Genomic DNA, 24,309 nt, shown 5'->3' with positions numbered 1-24,309 from the left:
TTGCTGAAGTATTTGATTTGTAAATTCAGAGGTATGATAGAAGAGATAATATTTATAAAAAAGAACAACTGAAAGCATAAAACGAGAGAAGATGTATTTAACACTTGACTGATTCAAAATCCTGGAAATGGAAATAATAGATTTTAATATGTACATAGTTGAAGAGAGAATTTAAAGAATAAAAAAAGATGATTGTAAGCTACCTTCATTGTTTGTAAATGAAATAATGAATTTAACATGGAGAGAGATTGAGATTTTAAAAATGTAAAGGAGAAGTTATGGAACAGGGAAGATAGAATAACAGTAACTGACTCCAATAGATAGATTAGGTTAAGGGAGAGAAAAGAAGGGGATACAAGACCAATGTTCCAGAGAATACTGGCTGCAAAACTTCTCAGAACAAAGAAAATCTGCAAACTAAATATTGACGCCTCACACTCATCGTGCATTGGGACAGAGGACAACAGAACCACATCAAAATGGTGTCCTCAAACTAGAAAGTCTCAGGAATAAAAATGAAATTTTAAGTGTAAGCAGAGAGGAAATACAAGTTATTTACACAGCAACGGTAATCATAGACGACTTCTCATCAGCAATGCTAAATACTAGAAGATGAGGAAATGCTATTTCAAAATGCTGAATAACTTTCACACTGAAAACTACCATTCAAGGAAGGGGGTAAATTAAGGTATTGCCAGGGATACAAAAGCAAGGAGAATTTCCTCCCGCAAATAATTTTGGAAAGAATTATTACAAGCGTAGTTCAAAGGAAGCCTGTTCATATAAACTTGATCACACTTTAGATCAGGTGTCACCAAACTTCTTCTGTGAAGGGTCAGACAGGAAATATTTTAGGCTTTGCGAGTTACATCATCTACATGACAACTACTCACTGAGGCTGTGGTAGTGTGAAAGCAACCATGGGTGAGACATAAAGGATGGTGTGGCTGAATTCCAAGAAAGGGATTTTTTTAATTTTTAACACAAACAGGGAGCAGAACAGCTATGGCTCATGGACTGTAGTTTGCTGACCACTACTGTAGATCACAAAGAGAGGCTCAAAAAAATTTAAAAATGTAATTACCCTCTCTGTGTCTCATCTGGTCTGGTCCTATTCAGTATCAGTAATTAGTATAGAAATGTCATAGAGTTCTCCATCTCTGCATTTGCAACATTTCTGTCTTTAGTTTTTTACATTATAAGCTGACACCTGTTCTAGAATCCAACAATAATATATCTTGATCATTTTTATTTCTAATTGTTATTACCAATTTATATAAACCTTGGCTTTTCCAAAGAAGGTCTCTCTCTTGGAGAGAGCCCCATTATATCTTGAAAGGCTGGGGTCAGATGGGTCTCCACAGATTTTTGTGCCTTTGGGTACAACAAAAGTGTGTTCTGGGCTGAGTGCCACTTGGAAGACTTTGTATGATTACTCAGATGCTTTTTCCTTCATTGCTGTTTCCATCTTTCATTTCAAAAGAGCCTGACTTCAGAGAAACAACTTTCTCTCAGGGCTGGATTTAGCAGAATGTGTTTGATTGTTTAATTTCTTCATGCCCTCGATGCAAAAAGGTTACATTCATATTACTGGTTATTGGCAGAGTTGGCAATTTTTTAAGTTAATTGATTTCCTGGCACTGAAGATTATACTTTTAAAAACATTTTTATCAGAAGAAATACGAAGCAAAAGCTGAACTGAAGTCCCTAAATCACTTTCAGGCTTCACGGTAGCTTGTTCATTCATACAATTTGGGATAGAAACTGGAAACCCAGGCAAGCAGTGCATGCCTGCTAATGTTGACAAAAAAAGATACAATACGGAAAGGTTTTATTCAGTCTATTCCTAGGAATGCTTTTTTCTCCCCGGCTTTGTAGTTGTCTAAGTACTCCTTACTGAGAAATGTATGTTTCTTTCTATTTTTTTGCTGACTTTTTTTTGATAATATTAACTGTAATAATTTTTAAAAGATGTAATAGATTGAAGGATTTCAGAGGTGGAAGAGATTCAAGATAATTGAGTCTATCTGTCATCCAATGTGATATCTGACATCAAAACCCTTTTACAATAATCTTGCTAAGTAGTCACTTAGTTTTTGCTTGATTACTTCCTATAATGGAGAACTCACTATATCCCATGATTGCCCATGCCATTCTCAGTCAAGTCCTATAGATTAGAAAAATTTTCTTGTATTATAAGTGTAACATTAAATGTTGAACTTGTATAGTGGAGATTTTACATAGAAAGTTGAATGATGAAGTTTGTATAATAGAAATCATATCCAGTGAGATTTTGAATAGTTAGGACTATGCAACTCTGATCATTAGTATAATAAAGGTTTATTTATGGCCTTCATTATTCCAAAAATGATTTAAGAAGCCTCAGATAAAAAGCATGACAAGCAAGATAAAGAGTAAAGAAAGGGAAGAAAACAGGCCCAAAAGAAATTAAGAAAGGGAAATGATGTCAGTTAGTATTTAGGTTTATCATAAACTTTGTGATATTACATACTTCATACTTACTAATCCAAGCAGTCAAAGCAAAGGGAGATCCAGGATAATTTGTGCTTAGGGCAGAACTATTGCTGTCCTTGGTAAGCAAACCATAGTCTTCATAACGGATATATAGTGGGATGTACTGAACAAAGTCCTTGACCGTATCTTCCCAGTACACCTTTCAGAGGAAACTTGCTGATAACGCTACACAGCAGTCAGTGCAGTTTTATAAAAGCAGTTCTGTTCTCCTATCAGAGACAAGTAATGCCTGGTAGTCTGGTTTGACTCAAGGATAATTTGAAATATAAATGGGGAGAGAGAAACTGAACATCCTTCAGTTAACACTCCACAAAAATTACTATGGTTGAACTTTCTATACGGATAATATAACAAAATAAAATGCTGTATTTTTTGGTATGATTCAAAAGTACAGAAGGTTGAAGTGGCTTCTTAAAGACATATTTAAATACTCTTGACAATCAACTGGACAACAGAGAGCATTGATGCCATTTTCTAATAAAAAAGTAATCTAATGAAGACAGGCAGCAGTGTAGATAATTCTCATTGAATGAGTTTTCATTTAGGCAAGTCTGGTGGACATGTCATTCACTAATTCACCACTGAAATCCTCAAATGGTATCTGGAAACTAACCAGTAAACTCTAGACTAGTGAGTGGTTCTCAAACTTCAGTATGTTGAATAATCCCTTGGGAACCCGGTCAGATATGCAGATATCCCCACATCAAAGATTCTGATTTAGTAGATCTGTGTGGAATAAAAGAGTCTGCCTTTTGCATATGTTGTGAGCACATTTTGCAAAACACTGTTCTAGATGCAGTGAATCTCTTTTCTGGGACTCAGCTTAATAACGTTAGCCAAAATTATCAGTGGGTCACTATTAACAAATTTTGTGTCATTTTATTTTTTCCCCCTTTTGACGTGGAAGATTTTTCATAGGATTTTTGTAATCCTTCATTCATTTTAAGTTCAATGTTCAGAGAGAGATAAAGGAGATTTCCTGAGGTAGTAAAAAAATCTCTCCTAGTTAAGAATTTTCAGTGAGCCTCTACATGATGCCACCAAATTGCCAGGCAACAGTTTTGTTTTTTATACCGTATTAATATAGTTCGTTGACTTTTAGTATTATTATTCTTAGAAACTTCTTTTTATTGTTCACAGGATGCCTAAGGGAGACCATGTTATTTATAGTTGTGTAGTTATAAACAGATTGAAAGACACAATCTGAGTCACTAAGTATCCCCAAAATGGGGCATAGCAGGGTGGAAGAGGTAGTTTTGCTTCTGGCAATCCACTTATCTTCCTGTATGTGCTGGTGAAAAATGGATCATCTGTCTACCTGCTTGAGTGGCTCAGGTGAAAAATTTGCATATTTCAGCTCTTCTACAATCTGGTTATTTGCCTTCTTAAGAACAGAGCTGCTGAAAACAAAGTCATGCTTAAATTCACACTAAGAGCAACGACAGAGAATGAATTTCTGTTTGTCTTAAACTCTGGATTAATTTACCCAATCCCTTTTCAACATTCCGTTTTCAGCGTCAAACACTGAAGAGTGTAAAGCCCTTTGACTAAGATAGCAAAAGGGACCTGTGTTCTTTCAACTATTTGCCGGGCACTGTGTTAGTTTTTGGGAAAAAGGGAATGCATAGGACAGATGATATCCCCAAGGAGTTCACATCGAACACCATCACCTCATCACTGGGCTCTCAATTTCTTTACCTAACCCTCTATCCCTCCAGGTAGTTTCTCACTGTGAGACGGGTCACTGGGTGAGGAAATCACTTCACCAGGTTATTTCCCATGAGCACAGGTTTAAAACTATTATGTTTTTACAATAAAGTGTTATCGTGTTTTGAATATCCGAGAGTAGAAGTAGTAAATGAAATCAGTTTATTTTTTTAAGTGTCAGGAGGGGAAACAGGAGAAACATCGAGTAGATAATGAAGTGACTATGATTTTCTTTTCGCCTAGGGAACGCATAATCACAAGGGTTTCATGCTGCTTATATTGGTGTGCTATGTTTTCTTCAAGGTGAGTGAGATGCTGGCAGTTACATACAGATGACAAGAAATTCTGAGAATATCGAATGAGAGGATTTCTTGCCTTAGTGAATGAGCACTCTTCCTTGCTTGAAAAAATGCCCTCGAATAAAAGCCTCGAATAAATGGCTTTAGATGCAAACTTGGTTACAACTTCTGTAGAAAAGCCAAGTTTTTGAAACACTGAACAATCAAGAAGATATATGATGAGTTAAAAAAAGGTGTTCTATTGCAGCCGGGTGGCAGGAAGCAAAGTCAGGACTAGTGGTCACTAATAAATGATTTTAACAGATAGCATTAGTGAGATATGTATTCCCAGAGTATTTAAACTTTTTTTAAAATTTGTGTATCATCTACTTTAGGATTTCCAGTGATTTTTTTTGGGTGTACATTTATTTTTCTGTTTTTAAAAATTGTTTCATCAGAAGCCAACCAATGAAAGCGAACAATGAGTTTAGAAACATGCCATATATATAGTTGCCTGTATTAATTGCATTTATGGGCTGTTTGGCTATTAGAACAAAGTAGTATAGGAAGAGACCACTGACTTAACTACCTAAGGATGCAGGAAAATGGCTTTAAGTAGATCAGTTGTAAGATTAAATTAAAGAAATTTATGCCAAACATGGCATCTTGAGCTGACACTCTTCGTGCAAGCATGGAAATTGTGACCTTCCCAGACTCCAGTTTCTCTGCTCCTTCTCACTTGCGTTTCTGGGAGAGGACATTTCTTCTCCACACAGGCTTTGCTTCTCCTCAATATTCACTTCGAATCCTCCCTCAAAGCCTCTGTCCTCCTGGGAGACTTCACAGAGTCGCTCCTCCTGACTCTGATCATCTCTTTCCTTTAACCCTTCTGCCACTAACATATTCCATGTACCAGAATCCACGGCTTTTTGCTGTTTCTGGAATTACACAGAAAATGCACCCTAAGGACAGAAAAATGCAGTTTCTCCCTTTGCAGTCTGACAGCTCTTAGAGGGGAAAGGTACCGTGAGTCAGAAACCTAACTCGGGACCAGGATGCCGGGCTTCTGGTCCACGTGCCGCCAATAGTTACCCACCGAAGTTGAGCTATCAGGCATCTCTTCAGCGCGTAAGAGGTGCTAAAAGAGCAACTGAAACATATTAAAATGTTGAAAAGCTTATTTGAGCAGAAATAGATTTGCACCCCAACCCGGCGCCAAATAGGAAGTGGTTGGGAGCCCTCAGAGGACTGGGGGGGGGGGGGGGGGGGCAGGGGAACCGCCCGAAGAGAGCGCGCGGAAGCCGCCAGGAGTTTGCGTGGCTGCAGCCTGAAGCCTAGTTCGCTGTCTGTGATTGGTTGTTTCTTAGCGTTTTGATTTCGTAGCTTTGGCGCGTTTCCTGGCTTAGGTTTTGGTTTGTTTGCCGCCCTGGCACGAGAGCCACCTCAGTCTGATGGTTTCCTCGTTTAATTTAACCACGGATATCAGCTGCTCGCCTGCAGAGTGAAGCAATGTGACAGTCAGGTGAGGTGAAGGGTGAGATGTGCTTTGTAAACTCTAAAGTGCTCCGTGAGTGCGGGGACTCTGTCCTGCTCGGTCTCCCAGGTCTGCAGCGCCAGCTTCGAGGGCATCCGACCTGTGCCGCCACCCAGGGCCTCTGCTCTGCCTGGTTAAATGCCCTGCTGTCGCCATATGAAATGCTAAACCGTTTTGTCTTTTAACTGGTGTGTTGTAAGTCAGGGCCAACGGGGAAATGGAGCACAGGAGGAGACGGAAAATATGCATACTATGCGTGTCCTCTGCTCTTGGCTGCCTTATTTGCATATGGCGGGAATTCCGCAATATCTGGGGGTTGAGTGCTGCCCAAAGCCACTAGGAAGTAAGAAGTTAAAACGTAAGGTGTGGAAGGCGTGTACTGACCGTCCCTAGAGGCCGCATTTCCGCGTTGAACCAAGATTGTTTCTAACGCAGAAAGAAGGCTAGGATGGCATTCTAAAAAACAAACAGCCACCCTTTCTTACTTGTGTTACTTCTTTGCATTAGCTAACCATTTACACCGAAAGTAATGACAAGAAAAGGAAAATTAGGGCTTCCAGTACCTTCTTTTTTAAGTGCTTCCTTACGCATCAGTCAGCCAGAGGTGAAGTGTTGGTGAAATGTGTGCATATAGGGAAGTGAAATATTGATGGTGTTGATGGTTGTACCACATGAATGTACCTAATACTGCTGAACGATACAGTTAGAAATGGTTAAGGTGGTAAATTTTATGTTATGCTTGTTTTACCAGAATATAAAAGTATTAAAAATTAACCTAAGAAGTAAAACTAGCTGAATTAATTTTGCTGAATGTTTCTGCTGCTCCAGTGAGAATGAAATACATATACATGTACAACCCAAGGCAGTTCAGGTACATAATTTTTTGATGCTGCGGATGAGTTAAATTCTCTCATATTTTCATTTGAAACGACATTGCATATTAAAAGGTGATAAAATTTATTCCATATAGAGTTTTAATTTAAAAAAAGTTAGAATTATTGTTAAATAGCAAATATTAAACACTATGACAAGTCGAGAGAAAGAGTGTGAGAAGATTGGAAAAAAAATTGTATTTTAGTACTTCTAAAGGCACTGTTTTCTCCTGTTTTTTAAACAAAGGGCCCCACATTTTCATTTTGCCTCAGACCCTACAAATTATGTATGTAGTCCTGTTCGTCTGTACTGCATTTACATTGGTGAGGAATGTATTTGGAAAATGTAAAGAATGCACATATATAGTTTTGTGAGCACTAAGTGACCAGTGGGATGCTCAAATAGAGACGTACCCTTTTAATTTGAGCCTTTTACCCATGTCATGTTGTTAACAAGCTTATTCTGTGGGTTCTCTTGCTTTGCTTTTTTCCTTAATTCATTTCTCTTGATATGTGTGCTATTTGAGAGACATATTCAGTGTCTCAGCCTGGCATTAATCACTGACAACATTTAACAATGAAAGCTAATGAAGCGGAAAGGATTTTAATTGTTCATAACCATCTTTTCACTTTTAGTAATTGCTTTGTGGGTTTTCCATACATCTTCTTTAGGTTAAAAGCATTCTCAAAAATAAATAAATAAAGAAACACTCTTAAATTCTCACATGCTGTTTCAAGTCCTTCTTACCAATTCCAAAGCAATAAAAAGAAAAAAGGAACATTTTCTACGGCTGTGAAGACCCCTCAGTGCTAAGTCAGACATTGAAAGTTGGTCTGCCTCTCTTTTAATCACTCTTTATGTCTGTTGTTCCTCTTTATAACTTTTCTTGTGGAATTTATTTTCCCTTTCCTAATATTTTCATATTGTTGATTACTGACAGGAAGAAGAAAGGAACACTTGTTAAGTTCCTTTCCTCGCTGTATTTCACTGATTCCATTTTATCCCCTCCTCTTCTCACTTTCTGTCCCTCTATTACTGGCTCGAGTGCCTGTCATCTTCAAAGAATGCTTGAGGCCTGTGTCACAGTTGCAGGGAACAGGCAGGTATTAAATCTCAGAGTCTTACTTTTTTTTTTAAAAGTGAAAGAGTTGCTAAAATTCACCCTGTTGCCTACTTGGTAGGTCATTCTAAGCCTAAGCTGTTATTTTTGTTTTCAAGGGATATAAAACATGCTGCCTTTCATATTGAGAAAGATCCTATTGTCCTTCTAGCAATAGAGCCTGCACTTGGAATTGTATTTCCAGTTGGAGCAATGATCCAACCACATTCTCTTTTACGGTCCGCTCTGGGACCAACAGACTACATTTACTGGGGTGACTGGTGCAGTGCAGTCTGTGGCTGATAAACAGATTATCCACAAGCCAGGTTTATTAGAACTCATCTTCTGTTCCACTGAAATGCTCCACCTTGATATCAACAAACCTAAGGGACCCTTTCCTGTGCTTGGTTAGCTCTAATTTGTAGCATTTGAACACTGACACCTGCTTTTCCCTCTTTTGGTTTCTAGGTCATCCTTTTCTCTTTTTCATTCTTTCTCTTCATAGTCATGCATCTCTTGTTAGCTGTTCCTTTCCTCTTCCAGTGCCTCTTAAGTGCCAGTGTTCTCCAACACTTGACTCTCAGTCCTGTTTTCCTTTCAGTCTATGATATTCTCACATGGTGATCTCATTCCAACCAGGGCTTCAACTGCTGTGTCTACTGTCTTGACCCATCTCCTGCCTAGACATTTCTTGAGTTGTTTTCTATATATTCACAGTATCGAGTAGGAAGTTATCAGTTGTGACTAACAGAAAATCTGACAAACTGCTGGAAAAAAATAGGGCATATCTTTCCCACGTAGGAATTATAAGTCTAAAGCCAGTCAATCCACAGTTTTTGCAGAAGACCTGCTAGTCAGTAATGATCCAAGTTCCACCTGCCTTCTTTGCACCAACATCGTTAGCATATTGGCCTTTCTCCTCGTGCTTGTTGCTTCCTTGTCATGCAGTGGCTGCTGCATCTCCTGGCATCAACATCCACAGAGGGAACATGGAAGAAGGGATGAATAGCTGAGTCTGTCTTTTTTTTATTAGAAAACAAAATATTCACTAGAAATCCCACTCAACATATGTTCAGATGTACCTCTAACAAAGTGTCATTTGGCTCTCCATAATTTTAAGGTGAACTGTAAAATGGATTATTAAACTTCCTCTTCAGTAGTGGAGAAAGGCAAGAGAGAATATAATTATGAATTGTTCATCCATAGTTTGGGGTACCCAACCCAATTTTGGCCCATCCCTTTTCATACTTGATATCTCCAACTGGATATTCCAAAAATACCTTAACCTTAGACTTTCTGGAGTGGGGAGGTGGGATAAAACTTAGAAAAAGGGGATGACAAATGGTAAGTTCCCTGTTTTTGTGATTTTAGCCTGGAGGTGAAATTCATGTCTTGGTGTAAGGCAGCTGAAACTTCCATAGAAAACCTACTGCCCTCCTGACCTGAGGAATCAGAGGACAGAGCTTATGGCCGCTATCGCTGAAGGAACGTGAAGGGGGCGTTACAGAAAGGAGAGCACCAGAAGATGGAAGTCCCAGGTATGTGGAAACTTATAAAAAAGATAATGGTGCAAATGATTTTGTAAATTAGTTGATACAAAATGTTGCCAGAAGGTTCAGAGAAATTCAGGGGAGCCTGAGGCTGATTATAAGAGACTTTCCTAGAAATTGTAGCACTTAAGCTGGATTCTGAAGGATGCATATTTTTCTTCCAGGTAAGGATGACAAAAATGTATGGCCAATGAGCCATCAGAATCGGTAAAACTCTTTTGGCCTCTGCAGCTTAAATCGTAGAAAAGCAATATGAGCAATCTTATAGACAGTCCTGGAGGAAAAGCTGGACTCTCAAGTGCTTTGGGGAGGCGCTTTAGAACTAAAGTATATATGAAGCCTTTGCTTGGACTTCTAGATGGAGAATGATTAACCCTTTCTTACTTATTTAGTGACAAAGTAAGTGCGTAGAACATCACACGTTGCTGTGAGCTGGAAGAACACTAAGATAAGACCAAAAGGGAGAGAGAGAGATTCAGAGCATTTCATTTCCTTGTCAAAAAGTGTGGGTACCCATCGTAGTGTGTAAATGCTGCCCAGTATCTGGCTGGTGTGAATTACACAAGTAAGGATAGATTCAATGATGCTAAAAATGAAAGAACTTCATTGGGATTTGAATTGCCATCTACTGCAGGTGAAACAGAGTTAGAGTTTGTATGTAACCGAGTTAATCGCCTATATTTTCTGCTAAAACAAAAGCAACATTCTTCAGAACAATATAACAAAATCGAGAGAATCTACAACATAACTTTTGTGATGTTCAGAATGAAATCCATTTTTACTTGATATTTGAATAAACGGGAAAATGTGGCCATTTTCAGGGGAAAAAATCATCTGAGACAAACCCCTGTATGATCCGTATTTTTATTTTTTGGAAAAGAACTTTAAAGTAGCTATTGTAAGTATGCTTAATTAAGTAATGAAAGAAAAGATAGTCTCAGAAGATGAATGGGAAATATAAAAAGAGCAAAAGGAAAATTCTATATCTGAAAAATATAATATCTGAAATTTTAAAATATTGCCTTGTTTTAGTAGCACAATAAATTTGACAGAGAGAATCAGTGAATTTGAAAACAATATCAAAAGATGAGAGAGAAACTATATCAAAAAGAGAAGAGTGTCAGAGACTTGTGGAAAATTTTCAACAAATTTAAAATACAGTCAATTAGAGTATGGAATGAAAGAAGAAAGAGAATGAACTGAAAAAAAATTTAAAGAAATAATGGCCCAAAGTTCTTGAATGTCCCTAGGGTCAAAATAGGTAGGCAGCTAAATACTCTTGTGAAATACTAGTACATAATTCAAAACATAGCAAAAATAGATGAACTGAGGATATTTCCCCAGTAAAAAGCCATGATCCTTTCCCCAGGCATCTAAGACAGTTTTAGATCCAGATACCATTGACTAATGAGGTGGCAGTGTCTGCAGAAGCAAGGACCCTATATAACCAGACAAAAATGTGTTGTGACGATGCCTCCAGTCCTTCCCCAAAAGAACCTATGTCTATTTACTTGGGTAAATGTACACTGGGGAATGAGGAGTACCCAGACATTTTGAGGATTATTAGATGCAGGATTTAGGTTGACACTGATAACTGAAGACTAGAAGAGATGCCACTGACACATATTAGAGGCCAGGGAATAAATGGAGTCTTGGCTCAAATCTGGCTTGCTGGTCCTTATACCTGGCCAGTGGTCATTTCTTTATTTTCAGAATGTGTAAATGAGGTGGACATAATTGACAAGTAGAATAACTCCTACTTTCAGTCCTTGACCTAGGGAGAAATAGCAGTCATACTGAGGAAGCCTGCCCCACCTCCATATGCTAAGGGAGAAATAAAATACAGTATCTCATCCTGCTCATATGTATGTGGGGGAAGGAATGGCAGAAATTGGTGCCACCTTTAAGGATCACAAAAATGTAGGGGTGATATTACCTATTTTATTTTCATTTAATTCATTAGTCTGGCTCCTGCAGAAACCAGAAGTCTTTTGGAGAATGAACATAGACTTAACTACCAGCTTAACCAAGTGGTAGCTCTTATCGTACCTGTTGTGTTAGACACGCTATCTATTATTAGAGCAAATTAATATGGCTAAGGGTTTGTAGTATGCATTCTTTTCTATCCCACTCAGAAGAGGAGGATAAACAGTTTACATGTACATGAAATGGACAAAAACACACATTTAGAAATTTTGTCCCAGTGTTAACAGTTTCACGTCTAAGCCTTCTTGGATAGAAAACAAAACAAGAATCATAAAGAAAAAATACGATGAATTGGATATTATCAAAACTTTCATTCTTTGAAAGACACCATTGAGAACATGAAACTCAAGATGTAGGATGGGGAAAAATACTCACAATAATACATTTGACAGAGAACTTAGGTCCAGAATATATACAGAACTCCTGTAACTCAGTAATACAAACTACATCTCCTTCCCCTAACAACAACAAAGAATTGGTTAAAATATTTGAACTAACACCTCACCAAAGAAGAGATATAAATAGACGAGAAGCACATGAAGAGATGTTCAACATCATTAGTCATCAGGGAAGTGCTAATTAGACCTACAGTGAGATGCCACTACAAATGTGTTAGAAAATTGACAATAACCATTGGAGATGATGTGAAACAACTGAAATTCTTATACATGTCTGGTGCAAATACACAATTGTATGACCAATTTGGAAAACCTGTTAAATAGACACCGACTGTATGAGCCAGATACTTCTCCTAGGTATCTCTATAGCAGCTTTATTCACGTTAGCACTAGGCTGGGAACGACCACTTGTTCCACACCTGCAAATCCAACTAATCTGTAGAGACAAGGTGGCGATTAATGGCTTCCTGGAGCTGGGTTGAGAGGGAGGGATGAATTGCAAAGGGACTTGAGGAAATTTGGGAAGGTAATAGAAGTGTTCTGATCTTAATTATAGTTGTATTTATACAGCTTTATGTCTCTCTCGAAACTCATTGTATTATATACTTCAAATGAGTGTACTTTATTGTACGTAAATTATGCCTCAATATTGATTTTTAAAAATCTACAGTGATTTTCAATATCCCTAGGGTAAAAGGCCAGGTTTGCTAGTTAGCCTGAAAATTCTTTCTTACTTCAGTCCCACAGCTGATTGCTCTTGTCTTAACTGCTGGTTCTTCTCCATACAAAGCGCAGTTACTGATACTTTCCAAGTACATCGTGCTCCTTCAGTCCGGGGTCCCTATCCCTCTTTCTCTACAGGGTTAACTTTGACTGATTCTTGAAGGATCAGCTCATGCATAGTCTTTTCCAGGAAGTCTTCACTGGTTCCCTAGTGTGAGTTGGTGACTCTCCTGTGCTCCCATGGGACCCTGCACTCACCTCTCCTGTAACAGGGAACAGGCTGTGTTTTACTGTTGCCTTTCTTCTTAGTCTCCTTACAAGATTTAAAATTACATAAGGATAGAGATCACACTGTGGTCACCTTTCTGTCTTCAGTATCTGGCCTAGGAATCCACTCTGTATCTAATTAAGGTGCTTAATACATTTTTGCTGAATAAATTATTATAAGCAAAGATCAAAGTTTTGGCATTTTACATGGCCACTATTTGCAAGTTTGAGGGAATGGGACAATATAAGGAACTTCTAAAGGGAGCGGCTCATGTGTGAATATTATGGCAAGTAAGAGGATTACTTTATGAACTTGGCCTCATGCTCCCTCACAATTTCTTCTTGTATGACAAGACTACTCTGTTGGTAAAAATATAAAATATTGTAGAACTTGGCTGTGGTCTCCTTCTTAGAGGTACTGTTCTTTCTCACAGCAAATGCTCGCTCTCAAGTGGCCTCCGGTGCTCCGAGCAGCCTTTCATCAAGCCCGGCCTCCTGCGTCTCCTCTCCACGGGCGCTGCTCTTATTTCTCCGGGCTCTTGGCTGTCACATTACACACAATCATTTCCATTCTTGTTTGAAACCTCCTGCTCTTTTTAAAAATCGCAGTCGCTAAATGAAACATGGTGGTAGGCTTTTGGGCCTGATACCTGAATTCAGGGTAGAGTGAAGCCTGATTAGGCTGAGAATTGATGTTTTGAAACTCATTGTTGGTATCATTTTTAGGAACGTAAGAATCACGTGAAGCTGTAGTAGCACACACATCTTTGGGATGGCCAAGGTCTTCCTGTGGCTGGACACGGCAACTAAGCATCCAGGCTTTATCCTAGAAAAGAGAATAGTTGTACAAGGAAAAGGTGCTAGGATTATATCTTTCTTGTGCCTTTTCCTGTAAGCTGAAAATAGACTTTCTCCTTTTTCTTTGACACACGTGATTTGTCTCTTTCTTTACCTGTATCCAAATTTTTAATAGCATTTAATACTGTTTTTCTCTCTCTTTTCACACTTCTCTGTCTTTGCCTCTATCTTTCCTATCCCCTGTCTCACCCTCCCTGACTTGGCGTCCTAATGAAGAGCTCCGAAAGGTTTCAATGTGTACTACTTCCTCTTGGGTGGCTCGTTTTTAATAGCGTTTTCTGAAGGGTGAAAAGAAACAACGGTTATTATGGTTGTTAGAGTAATAGCAATAGTAATGATTGTTAACAATAACAGCAGTAATAATGAATGTTGGCATTATTTACCTTCTTGAAGGGATGATGTGAATACTGTAGTCCATTACATTATAAAGTGCTCATTTGAGGAAATGCTCTATGTAAAATACAGTAATTTTTCCTAGCATTTTGACTAGCATTTGGGTAAAGCACTATTTGGAACAAACAATGACGTGTGACTGATTATGTTCTTTTTTTTTTTTTATTAAGAATATAATCCCCGTGAATTGATTCTAGAATACTACTATGTTAAAATCATATCAGTGACTCAACTTTTCCCTTTTAAAAAATGATTTCAAATGGAAACTTTCAAAGCCTTTACTTTCTAGGGTTGTTTCGTAAACAACTCAATCCTCTATATTGTAAATATGCACAAAAGGACCTGATGTGTTTTTAGCAACATTCAGTGCAGGACCACTTTGTCAATCCATCACTCCTGCTTGTGACAGAACATGGAAAGGTCACTGGAGTGGACATTTTTATGGCAATTTTGAGTGATGCTCTGGCATCAATTAAATATAGAATCTCCCCAGCTACTAAAAACATAAACTCCTTTTGCAGGAAGGATAAAATATGCAACAGAGATAGCTTTACTTACACTCCACATTTTTTTTTCAGGATGTTTAGAGTTGTGTACATATGCTCTGTGGAAGATTTCTGTTTTCTTGAAAATACAATTTGACTCCATGACAGAATTATAGAGAGATAAAAGATGACTGTTTAACCTGCTCATGTTCGTAAATATGCAAGGTTTGTTTGCAGGGCTGAAATTGTTTCTAAATTAAGCAAAAGATGAAAATGTGGCACTAAAATCAAAGTACTTTCCTTGCCAGCGTGAACACAGAAGCTGAAAAATCCTCACACATGGGAAAGAAATGAAAAGGAAATAGTCCTTACCTGAACCACTGATTACTCAGCTAACCTGAACATTAAACTGAAGATGCATTTAAAGGAGGAGAAGAATCTGAATGACTAGATCAGAGGAGGCCAGTGAGGTGATGTGGGTTAAGTCAAGGCAAATAGATAGGGGTGGCCTGGCTGTGAGGGCTTACCAATAGGACCCTGTCCGGGACAGAGAGGAAGAGATGTCACCAGAGACTCAGTTGTCTTATGGGGAAATGGGATACATAAATTTATTAAAGGCAAGTGTGACAGCACAATGACAATTTAATACTAAAGGTTACCGACACTCTTGTTAAGTCTCCATCAAGTGTGCATATTTAAAGGTGGATTATTCCTACTTGGAGGTGAACTTTTATGATACATTAATGCATATTTTAAGTGGTTTGTATTTAATGAAGATAACACATGCGTATTCATTTATATCACATATTAAAAAATGTTAAAGTAAAATGTATCACCTGTTATTCCCAGGAATTCTTCCTTTTACATTAAAGAGGAATCACTGAAACTATCTTAGCATTTATACATTCACTGTGTTTTATTTTCTTATTTACATAATCATCCCACTGTCTTGGACTTTCCACTGACATTTTCTGTTTCAGTGTGTGGAGGAATCTTGGAAGAGCACCAGCAGCCTCTTCCGCTCCCTGGGAGAAATTAAGTTTCCTGTCCTTGTCCTTGTTTTAAATTCAGCCCCTTGTTCTTGTCTTGGGACTCAGTGGCTGAGAACTGAGACACCGTGTTGCTTCTGCTCCTCGTCTTGCCTTATTTAGCCCATATACACTGAACACCTGCTCTGTGCCAGGAGCTGTTCTGGGCCCCAGGGGGAGAAGAGACCAGGGAGACTCTGTTCTAACGAGGAGAAAGCCAACAACAAACACTAAGTGAATTCTGAATATTGCTCTCTGCTGTGCAGACAGGAAAGCAGGGTGATGTGAACAAGTGGCTGACCTCGGGGATAAGAAGGCTCTAGACTGAGAGACAAAGGTTTCTCCAAAGAAACGAAAATTGAGCCAAGTTTTCCAGGCACCCCAAACAGCAAGTGAAAGGCTCAAAGGTAGAATAAGCTGGGGATGATCAAGTGTGGAAGGAAGGCCAATGGAACTGAACAAAGGGATTAACATGACTACAGTGAAACCAGAACAAACAGAAGCCAGATCCGGGAAACACTCAAAAGACCATAAGACAGTTGGAAGCCGTGTTTTGTTGCCATTGTAGAGGTGGTACTGAGCTTAATCAAGGTTGGGACACATTCTGAATTTTTTTTCTTTAATGATAGATTGAAGAAGGGCATGAATAGAAGCAAGGAGATATGTTGGATGTGTCTGAGTGATTCAAGGGCAGTGTGGTAGTAGAAGGCAGCATGAGATAAAATTGAACCCAGTGGAGGAGCTCTGAGTGGGCCTCTCCCACCTGAAGGCAAAGCAGGTGGCCACCTACAGGATTTGGTTTCAGTGCTCGCAGTTATGTTCAACGAGTATTTTCCTCTTCCCCTTGTAGACTGCAACTGATAAAATATCACTAGTCGTCTATTCCTTGGACTAAATTCTCCCTTGCCAAATGCAAGTGATTTCTGAGAGATGCTACATTAAGACATTAAATTCAATAATCGTAACATTTCTTACGTAACATAAAAGATTCCCTTCACCAGAAAAAAAGCACCTTGGTTAGAAGGGCAAGACAGGCACAGAGGAAAGCATTAAAAATTTTATATATATATATATATATATATAGAGCATTGCATGTTCTTTATTCATTAATTTGCAGAGACTGCCGGATTGAATTTTTCTGTATCCTTTACGTTACGGCACTTCACTTTAGCAACCGAGAAAATGTTTGTTGACAAATACTGTTGCACTTTCCAGTGTTCTCATCTTAGTTTAATAGTCTAACTCTCCCATGGGATAAAAGCATATGGCTTTTTTTCAAGAAACCTACTTTTGGATGTTCAGCTTCACCCATGATGAAGCATAGATTCTTTTTTCTGAAGTGTAATCAAAGATGATGATGTTTTGGGGAGATTGGTTTAGACTGAATTCCTCTGAGTTTTATCATATAATATTTGCCCACCCTGCCCTGTTTTGAGCAAGATATATGTTTTATGAGCCACAGCTTGAAAGAAGAACAAACTGGACAATAAGAGACAGAAATACCAGTCAAAAGCAGGGATTCAATCAGTGTATCAAATAGTATTTTTAAGCATTCGTTATGGGCAAGCATACTAGGTACCTTGTAGGATGTAAGGCCTTAGGAAGACTACATATATACTTATAAAAGATAATGGTACATAGAATTTTGTAAATTAATTGATACAAAGCATTGCTATAAGTATCAGAGAAATTCAAGGGAGTCTGAGGATGATAAGAGAGTCGGGCAGACTTTTCTAGAAGTTGTAGCACATTAATTGGATTCTGAAGGATCCATATTGCTCTTCCAGGGAAGGATAACAAAGATGAATGACCAATGAATCATCAGAATCAGCAAAACTCTTGGCCCCCACAGCTTACATCTTAGGGAAAGCAGTGTGGACAATCCCTGTAGACATTCCTGGATGGAAAGGTTGAGCCCCAAGTACTTTGGGGAAGCTCTTTAGAACTAAAATACATAAGAAATCTCTACCTGGACTTCTAGATGGAGAAGGATAAGACTAGTTGATTAACTCTCTCTTCCGTAATTAGTGACAAAGTAAGTTGCCTACAATGTCAACTGGTTGCTGCGAATTCGAAGGATGTATAGATAAGACCAAAGGCAGGAGAAACATTGAGCATCATGTCTCCCTTTTCAAATTGATGGGTACTGACAGTCATGGTTTATCTTTGTTTTCCTTTTCTTGTTAATCATTTGAATTCTATAAGTTCTTTTAAAAGAAATAGTTTGTGTAGTTACACTATTAAAGAGAATTAGAAAAGGTTTTAGCTTGCGGCACAATTATTCAAGCATAGGTGTGGAACACAAAAAGAGTACATATTTCAGATTGTCTTTGCCCTGGTGAGTATCCTTATACTTTTAGTCTGGCATAAATTACTTTTTTTTCAGAGTGGCTTCTTATAGTCTATAATAGATATTGGGGTGACAAGTAGGTCACCCCATATCTGGATGAATACTTTTCATTTTACAAGACTTCCACAGATTTTATTTATTTATTTATTTATTTATTTATTTATTTATTTATTTATTTATTTTATTTGAAGGAACATACAGAATCAGGTAATTATTCTACTCTCTTAAAAAAAATGGAAACTTGTATGATGGTACAATTTAAATGAAACTAATTATAGTCTGATGAGAGGAAAACATAATAATGTTATGTTACTGTTTTGCAAATAGAAGTATTAATTGCTATTTTTGAAAACATTCCATAAATTGCCTCTATTCTAAGCCCAAAGTGAATGTTCATTGGTTTTACTGTTTGGGAATCACCTGGGAAGACTATTCCAATTAACAAAAACCAACTAGTTATGATTCTTGACTTTATAAAAGCTTACATAGCTGAGGAGAATGTTAAGCTCATAAAGTAATAGCGACAAGCAAAAACAGGTGGATAAAATACATATAGTTTATCTTCATTTTTATATTACCTTTGATTTTACCCAAACTAAAGTGAAATAAAACTCCCCTTTTAGGAACAGCAAGTATTCTTATTAAAGGAAACATAAGAAGGAAAGAAAGTTATAGAGTTTAGTATATTTTATCTTTTTTTTTCTAGAAAGAACCTGATATCTGTTTTTTAAATTATGGCATGCAATCATTTAGCCTTTCTTGGAAAGCAGGAATGTATTGTGTTGAACATTTAAATGAATATGGTCCCTGCTAAATGAATCTTGAAAAATTGCTCAGTAGAATGAATCATGAAGAAAAAAACCCTATTTTAAAGTAAACATGTTTATCATTTAACAAATGTTTGTGGTCCCTATTATTTCAACAAAGAAAATACAAATTTCAGTAAAAACCAAAATTTGCCTGAAGTCAGCCAATAGAATCTTTTTTGGTTGCCATAATAATCTATATAATATGTAAAGTGTATGCATGTATATATATAAAATAAAATATATTGAGGAATAGTCTTTTCTTCCTAAAAGCTCTCTTTTCTCTAACACTATTCATTGTCTGCTCAAGTGTCTGGTGTAAGATAATTGAGGACACTGAAACAGAATATGAATGGAATAACAACATACTATGAAAACTTGTACCAAAGGGATCCCCCAAAGAGAAATGAATCTCCTAAATAAAAGTAGCCATCCACGGTTCTGCATGAGCTGGTGGGATCTCTCTAATGAAATGGCCGCGTGTGAGCTGAATGACGTGGGCTCACATACGAGCCAAGAGTTGAAGTCGAGAAGTGTAGTTGTAGCAAACCTTTACTGGGTATTTAATAACTTAACTGTTATGAGAGAATGAGAAAGTTGTGTGTAGTTACATTAAGTAACTTGTCTCAATTCACACAAGTACTATGTAGCAGAGATGGAATCCAAATCCAGGTCCTCTGGCTGCAGAGCCAGTACCGCTAGCCCATGAGTTCCTAGTCTGCTTCTGTCTCTGAGATTATGAAATTATGATACGTGTCTTCTCTTTCCAGAAATCAATAAGGAGTTATCACTCAACAACAAAAAGATTATGTCTTTGGGAATATATCTTTATTATGCAGCCCTGGAAACATATCTAGCTAATGATTATGGTTGGAATAGAAGAAAAGAGGTGACATTACAACTTATTTTAGTGAATTACCTTGGTTAGGATATGTTGAGTTTTAATAACCCAAAATAAAGATGATTCATTATCACAGGCCAGGACAACCTTTGCTAAGAGAATATTTGTATGTTTGTTAGCATCTGATGCAAACTGAAGCAACCATAAAATGAAAGAAATACGTTAGGGTAAATGCCTCTAAATTTAAAACTAAAAACTCACATTATAACTGTAAGCATTGCCAAATTATAATGCCATATAATGACATTAGAGATTAAAAAAAATTGTAAGCTATGGCTACAATAACATTTTCACTTATTGGTGCTTACATAACACATCCTCAGAGGCTTTAAAAAACAATTTACAGACATCTTGGAAATGTTCTAGCATTTCAGTAAGGTAAAAAGAAAATATATACTAATTTGGAAGATAGAGAAACCATAACCAAAAAAAGATTAAGTCGTATGTTCAGTGTCACTGAAAAAATGAAATTAGCATGCTGAATAACTCTTTTTATACAGATGATTTTTGCATCACTCCTCTTGAACTGCAGTAAAAGCCTATCTCAGAACTCTGTTCAAGTTAGCTCCTCTGTTTATCTTGTTAGTCAGGATGGCACTGATTTGCATTAAAAATTAGTAGCTTGAGGACATTCTCATTTAAATGACAGGCAAAGAAAAATATGCCACAAGCAATAATGCTGAAAAGCAACTCAAGAGAGGGAGGAGGAAGACTATGAGAGGCTATGTTATGAAATTGGCTTTCGTCACATTGAAGGAGTCATGAAAAGAAGAGAGAAGTCAATGGTATAAAAAGCTTGCAAGCCTTCAAGTGATAAGAAGACTGACTAGTTTTCACTAAATTGAGAAAACAGGAGCTATTTGTCAGTCATGCTGAGTCTGAGGTTCAGCTGAGTAGAAGAGATGGAATCTAAATTGTGATAGTTTGAGAAGCTGGGAGGAGATGGAGAGTGTAGGTAACCTAGATTTTAATTAGTTTGCACAAAAAAAAAAAGTCGAGATAAGTAATAGTTAGAGGAAGTTTTGAACTAAGAAGATACTTTTAGAATTTGGAAATAGTGTTCATTCTGACAATGAAACCAAAGATATAAAATTAACTATTTGTAGAAGAACCTAACCCATGCTTGTATAGATGAAAACTTAGGAAATACACGTGATCAATCCAGGCAACTAGTGCATTTCTTCCTAACTGGAATGCTACTAAGAAGCTGTAATATGCCCCAGCTTATTTTATAACATCGTTTAAGTTACATGCTAATGGAAAGAAAAAAAAAAAAACAACTTAACCTCACAGCAATGTGCTGTGGAAACTTGCTTAACAAGGAAATGCAGTGCTTCTGGGAAAGATGAGTTTTGGAGGCACAATGCATATTGTGATGTATCAGTGACATAAGGATCAATAGAAACCTAGTAAAAATAGTAGCATGGTTTTATACATGTCAAAGGAATATTAAAAAAATAATACAATAAGTAAGACACTTGTTTGTGGAAATGGGGTCCAGAAGGGTTTCAGCTAATCTGTTATTGTGAAGTGGGGAAGGTGGGTGTGTTAGTTTCATGGGCTGCTGTAATGAACCAGACTAGTTGTCTTGAAACAACAGAAGTTTACTCTCTCAAAGTTCTGAAGGTCAGAAGTCTGAAATCAAGGTGTAGGCAGGTCCGTGCTTTCTCTGATGGTTCTAGGGAAGAATTCTCCTTTGCCTCTTCCAGCTTCTGGTGGTTGCTTGGCAATCCTTGGTATTCCTTGGTTTGCAGATACACCGCTTCAATCTCTGCCACTGTCTTCACATAGCTTTCTCCCCTGTGTATTTCTTACTTTGTGTCCAAATCTCCCCCTTATAAGGACACCAGTCATACTGGAGTTAGGACTCATCCAATTTAGTATGACCTCACCTTGACTTGATTATATCTGCAAAGACCTATTTCCAAATAAGGTCAAATTTATAGGTTCCAAGTGGACTTGGGTTTTTGAAGGTTATTATTTAATTCAGTACAATGATGGATCATGTGAAATTAGAAAGCTGTAACACTGGATGTGAATGGGAGTAGCTTGTAACGTGTGGTGAACCAAGACATCCGGGTGTTTGAAGTGTCTGCATTCTTTGCATTATTTGGCTCAGTTAAATTGGGTGCTGTTTTCAGCATTTAGCTAGTGTTTTTCATGCATAAACTTCCTATTATTCCCTAATGTACCACCTAATATGGTGGAACAAATTTGTGTTATCAAAACAAGTGTTATAGAAGATCTGATTATACAATGAAATGCCTAATTCTTAATCACATTGGTTGTTCAGCTTTGAAACATGCATAAACTGTGTAATGCCTACCCTTCTCAAGTTATCAGATGTTTTCGTCACCCCAGAATGTTCTCTTTGTGCTTCATACCAGTTATTCTTTCCAACCAATCACTGCTTTCATTTTTATCATCATATATTTGTTTTGCCTATTCTGGAATTTTATATAAGTGGGATTTTGCAATTTGTATTATGTATCAGGCTTCCTTTATGCAGAATCATGTGTTTTAGGGTCATCCATGCTGTTGTATGAATCACTACTTCACTCTATTCTTTTAAATTGAGGTAAAATTTATATAACATGAATTTCACTATTTTAACCATTAAAAAAATGTACAATTCAGTGCTTTCATTGCATTCATACTATTGCACAGTCACCATTGTCTCATTTCAGAATATTTTTATCTCCCCAAAAGACATCTCCTACCCATTAGCAGTTACTCCCTAATCCCTTTCTGCCTTTCTCCTAGTCCCTGGACACCACTAATCTCCTTTCCATCTATGTGGGTTTGTTTATTCTGGATGTTTCATGTGAAAGGAATCACATAATATGTGACCTTTGTGTCTGGCTTCTTTCAGTTAGTATAATGTTTTCTAGATTCATCCAAGTTGTAGCTGTATCAGTACCTCAGTCCTTTTTTTGACTGAGTGATATTTTATTGTATGGATATACCACATTTTTTTAATCCATTTATCAGTTGATGGACACTGGATCGCTTTTACTTCTTGGCAATTACGAATAATGCTGTTATGAACATTCATGTTTAATTTTTTATTTGAACATGCATTTAATTTCCTTGGGTACATAAGTACTGAAGAGTAAAATTGCTGGGTCATATGATAATTCTGTATTTAATTTTTTGAAGAAATCCCAGACTGTTTTCCAAAGCACTTACACCATTTTAAATTCCTACCAGCAATGTGTGAGGATTCCAATTTCTCTACCTTTTCATCAACACAAGTTTTTTTTTTTTTTTTCATTATGACCGTCCTAGTTGGTATGAAATGCGTCTCATGGGTTTTGATTTGGAATCAATGACTAATGACACTGAGCATCTGATTGCTTGTGGTCATTTGCCTATTTTCTTTGAAGAAATGTCTATTCAAATCCTTTACCCATTTTTAAATTAGGTTGTTTGTCTTTTAGTTGTTGAGTTTTCAGGAGTTTTTTTATATATTCTGGATACTAGACTCTTGTCAGACTTAAGATTTGCAAATATTCCTTCCATTTTGTGGATTTTATTTTCACTATATTGTTAGTGTTCTTTGAAGCATAAGAAAATTTAATTTTGATTTGATGAAGTCCAGTTTATCTATTTTTTTTTCCCTTTTTTTGCTTATGTTTTTGGTGTCATAGCTAAGTATCCATAGACAAATCCTTGGTCATGAAGATTTATTACTATATTTTGTTTTATAATTTGTACAATTTTAACTCTTACATTTAGATGTTTTAATCCATTTTGAGTTAACTTTTCCACATGGAAAAGAATGAAGTGGCCAACTTCATACTTTCCCATGTGGGTATCCAGTATTCCCAGGATTTGTTGAAGAGGCAATTCTTTCCCCCATTGCGTGTTCCTGGTGCCTTGAAAAACATCAGCTGATAATATACTTTGTGTTTATTTTTGGATTTTCAATATTATCCCATCAATCTGTATGTCTATTGTTATGCCAATATACTATTGCTTTGATTATAGTAGCTTTATAGTAAGTTTTGAAACTGAGAAGTGTAAGTCCTTCAACTTTGTCCTGCCTTTTCAGGATTGTTTTTGGTATTCAGGTCTTTGCAATTCCATATGGATTTTAGGATTGGCCTTTCCAGTTTTGCAAAATGGCAGTGGGGAATTTGATAGGAAGTGCATTGAATTTCTTGAGCACTATGAGTATTACTGACACTTTAACAACATTAAGGCTTCCAATTCATTAACACAGATTATCTTCCCACTTATTTAGGTCTTCTTTGATTTCTTTCAGTAATGTTTTATACTTTTCAAAATATTAGTGTAGTGTAGTGTGCAAGTCTTGAACTCTTTTGTTAAGTTATTTCTAAGTATTTTATTCTTTTTGATAGTCTTGTAACTGGACTTTTTCTCCTTAATTTTCTCATGGATTGTTAATTTCTAGTGTGTAGAAATACAGATGATCATTAGAACTCAAAATAATAGACCACAATTTGCCAGTACTATGGCGTATGAATGATACATACTTTTAAGATCGTGGGAGAATTCTATCAAACACTGTTAGA

The 24,309-nt window shown here is 37.1% G+C and overlaps 1 long non-coding RNA gene across 1 annotated transcript in view; it reads left to right on the top strand.

Annotated features, from left to right (window-relative positions):
• LOC116154050 (uncharacterized) overlaps positions 1 to 24,309 on the top strand; it is a 570,723-nt gene that overhangs the window by 336,517 nt on the left and 209,897 nt on the right. Inside the window, exons 10-11 of the long non-coding RNA XR_004137887.2 lie at positions 4,486 to 4,545; positions 9,398 to 9,564. This is a non-coding gene — a long non-coding RNA (uncharacterized LOC116154050). The remainder of the gene's footprint in view (positions 1 to 4,485; positions 4,546 to 9,397; positions 9,565 to 24,309) is intronic.

Source organism: Camelus dromedarius, chromosome 7 (genome assembly GCF_036321535.1).
Source record: "Camelus dromedarius isolate mCamDro1 chromosome 7, mCamDro1.pat, whole genome shotgun sequence".
Taxonomy (NCBI): Eukaryota; Metazoa; Chordata; class Mammalia; order Artiodactyla; family Camelidae; genus Camelus; species Camelus dromedarius.
This window is presented reverse-complemented; position numbering and strand designations above follow the sequence as displayed.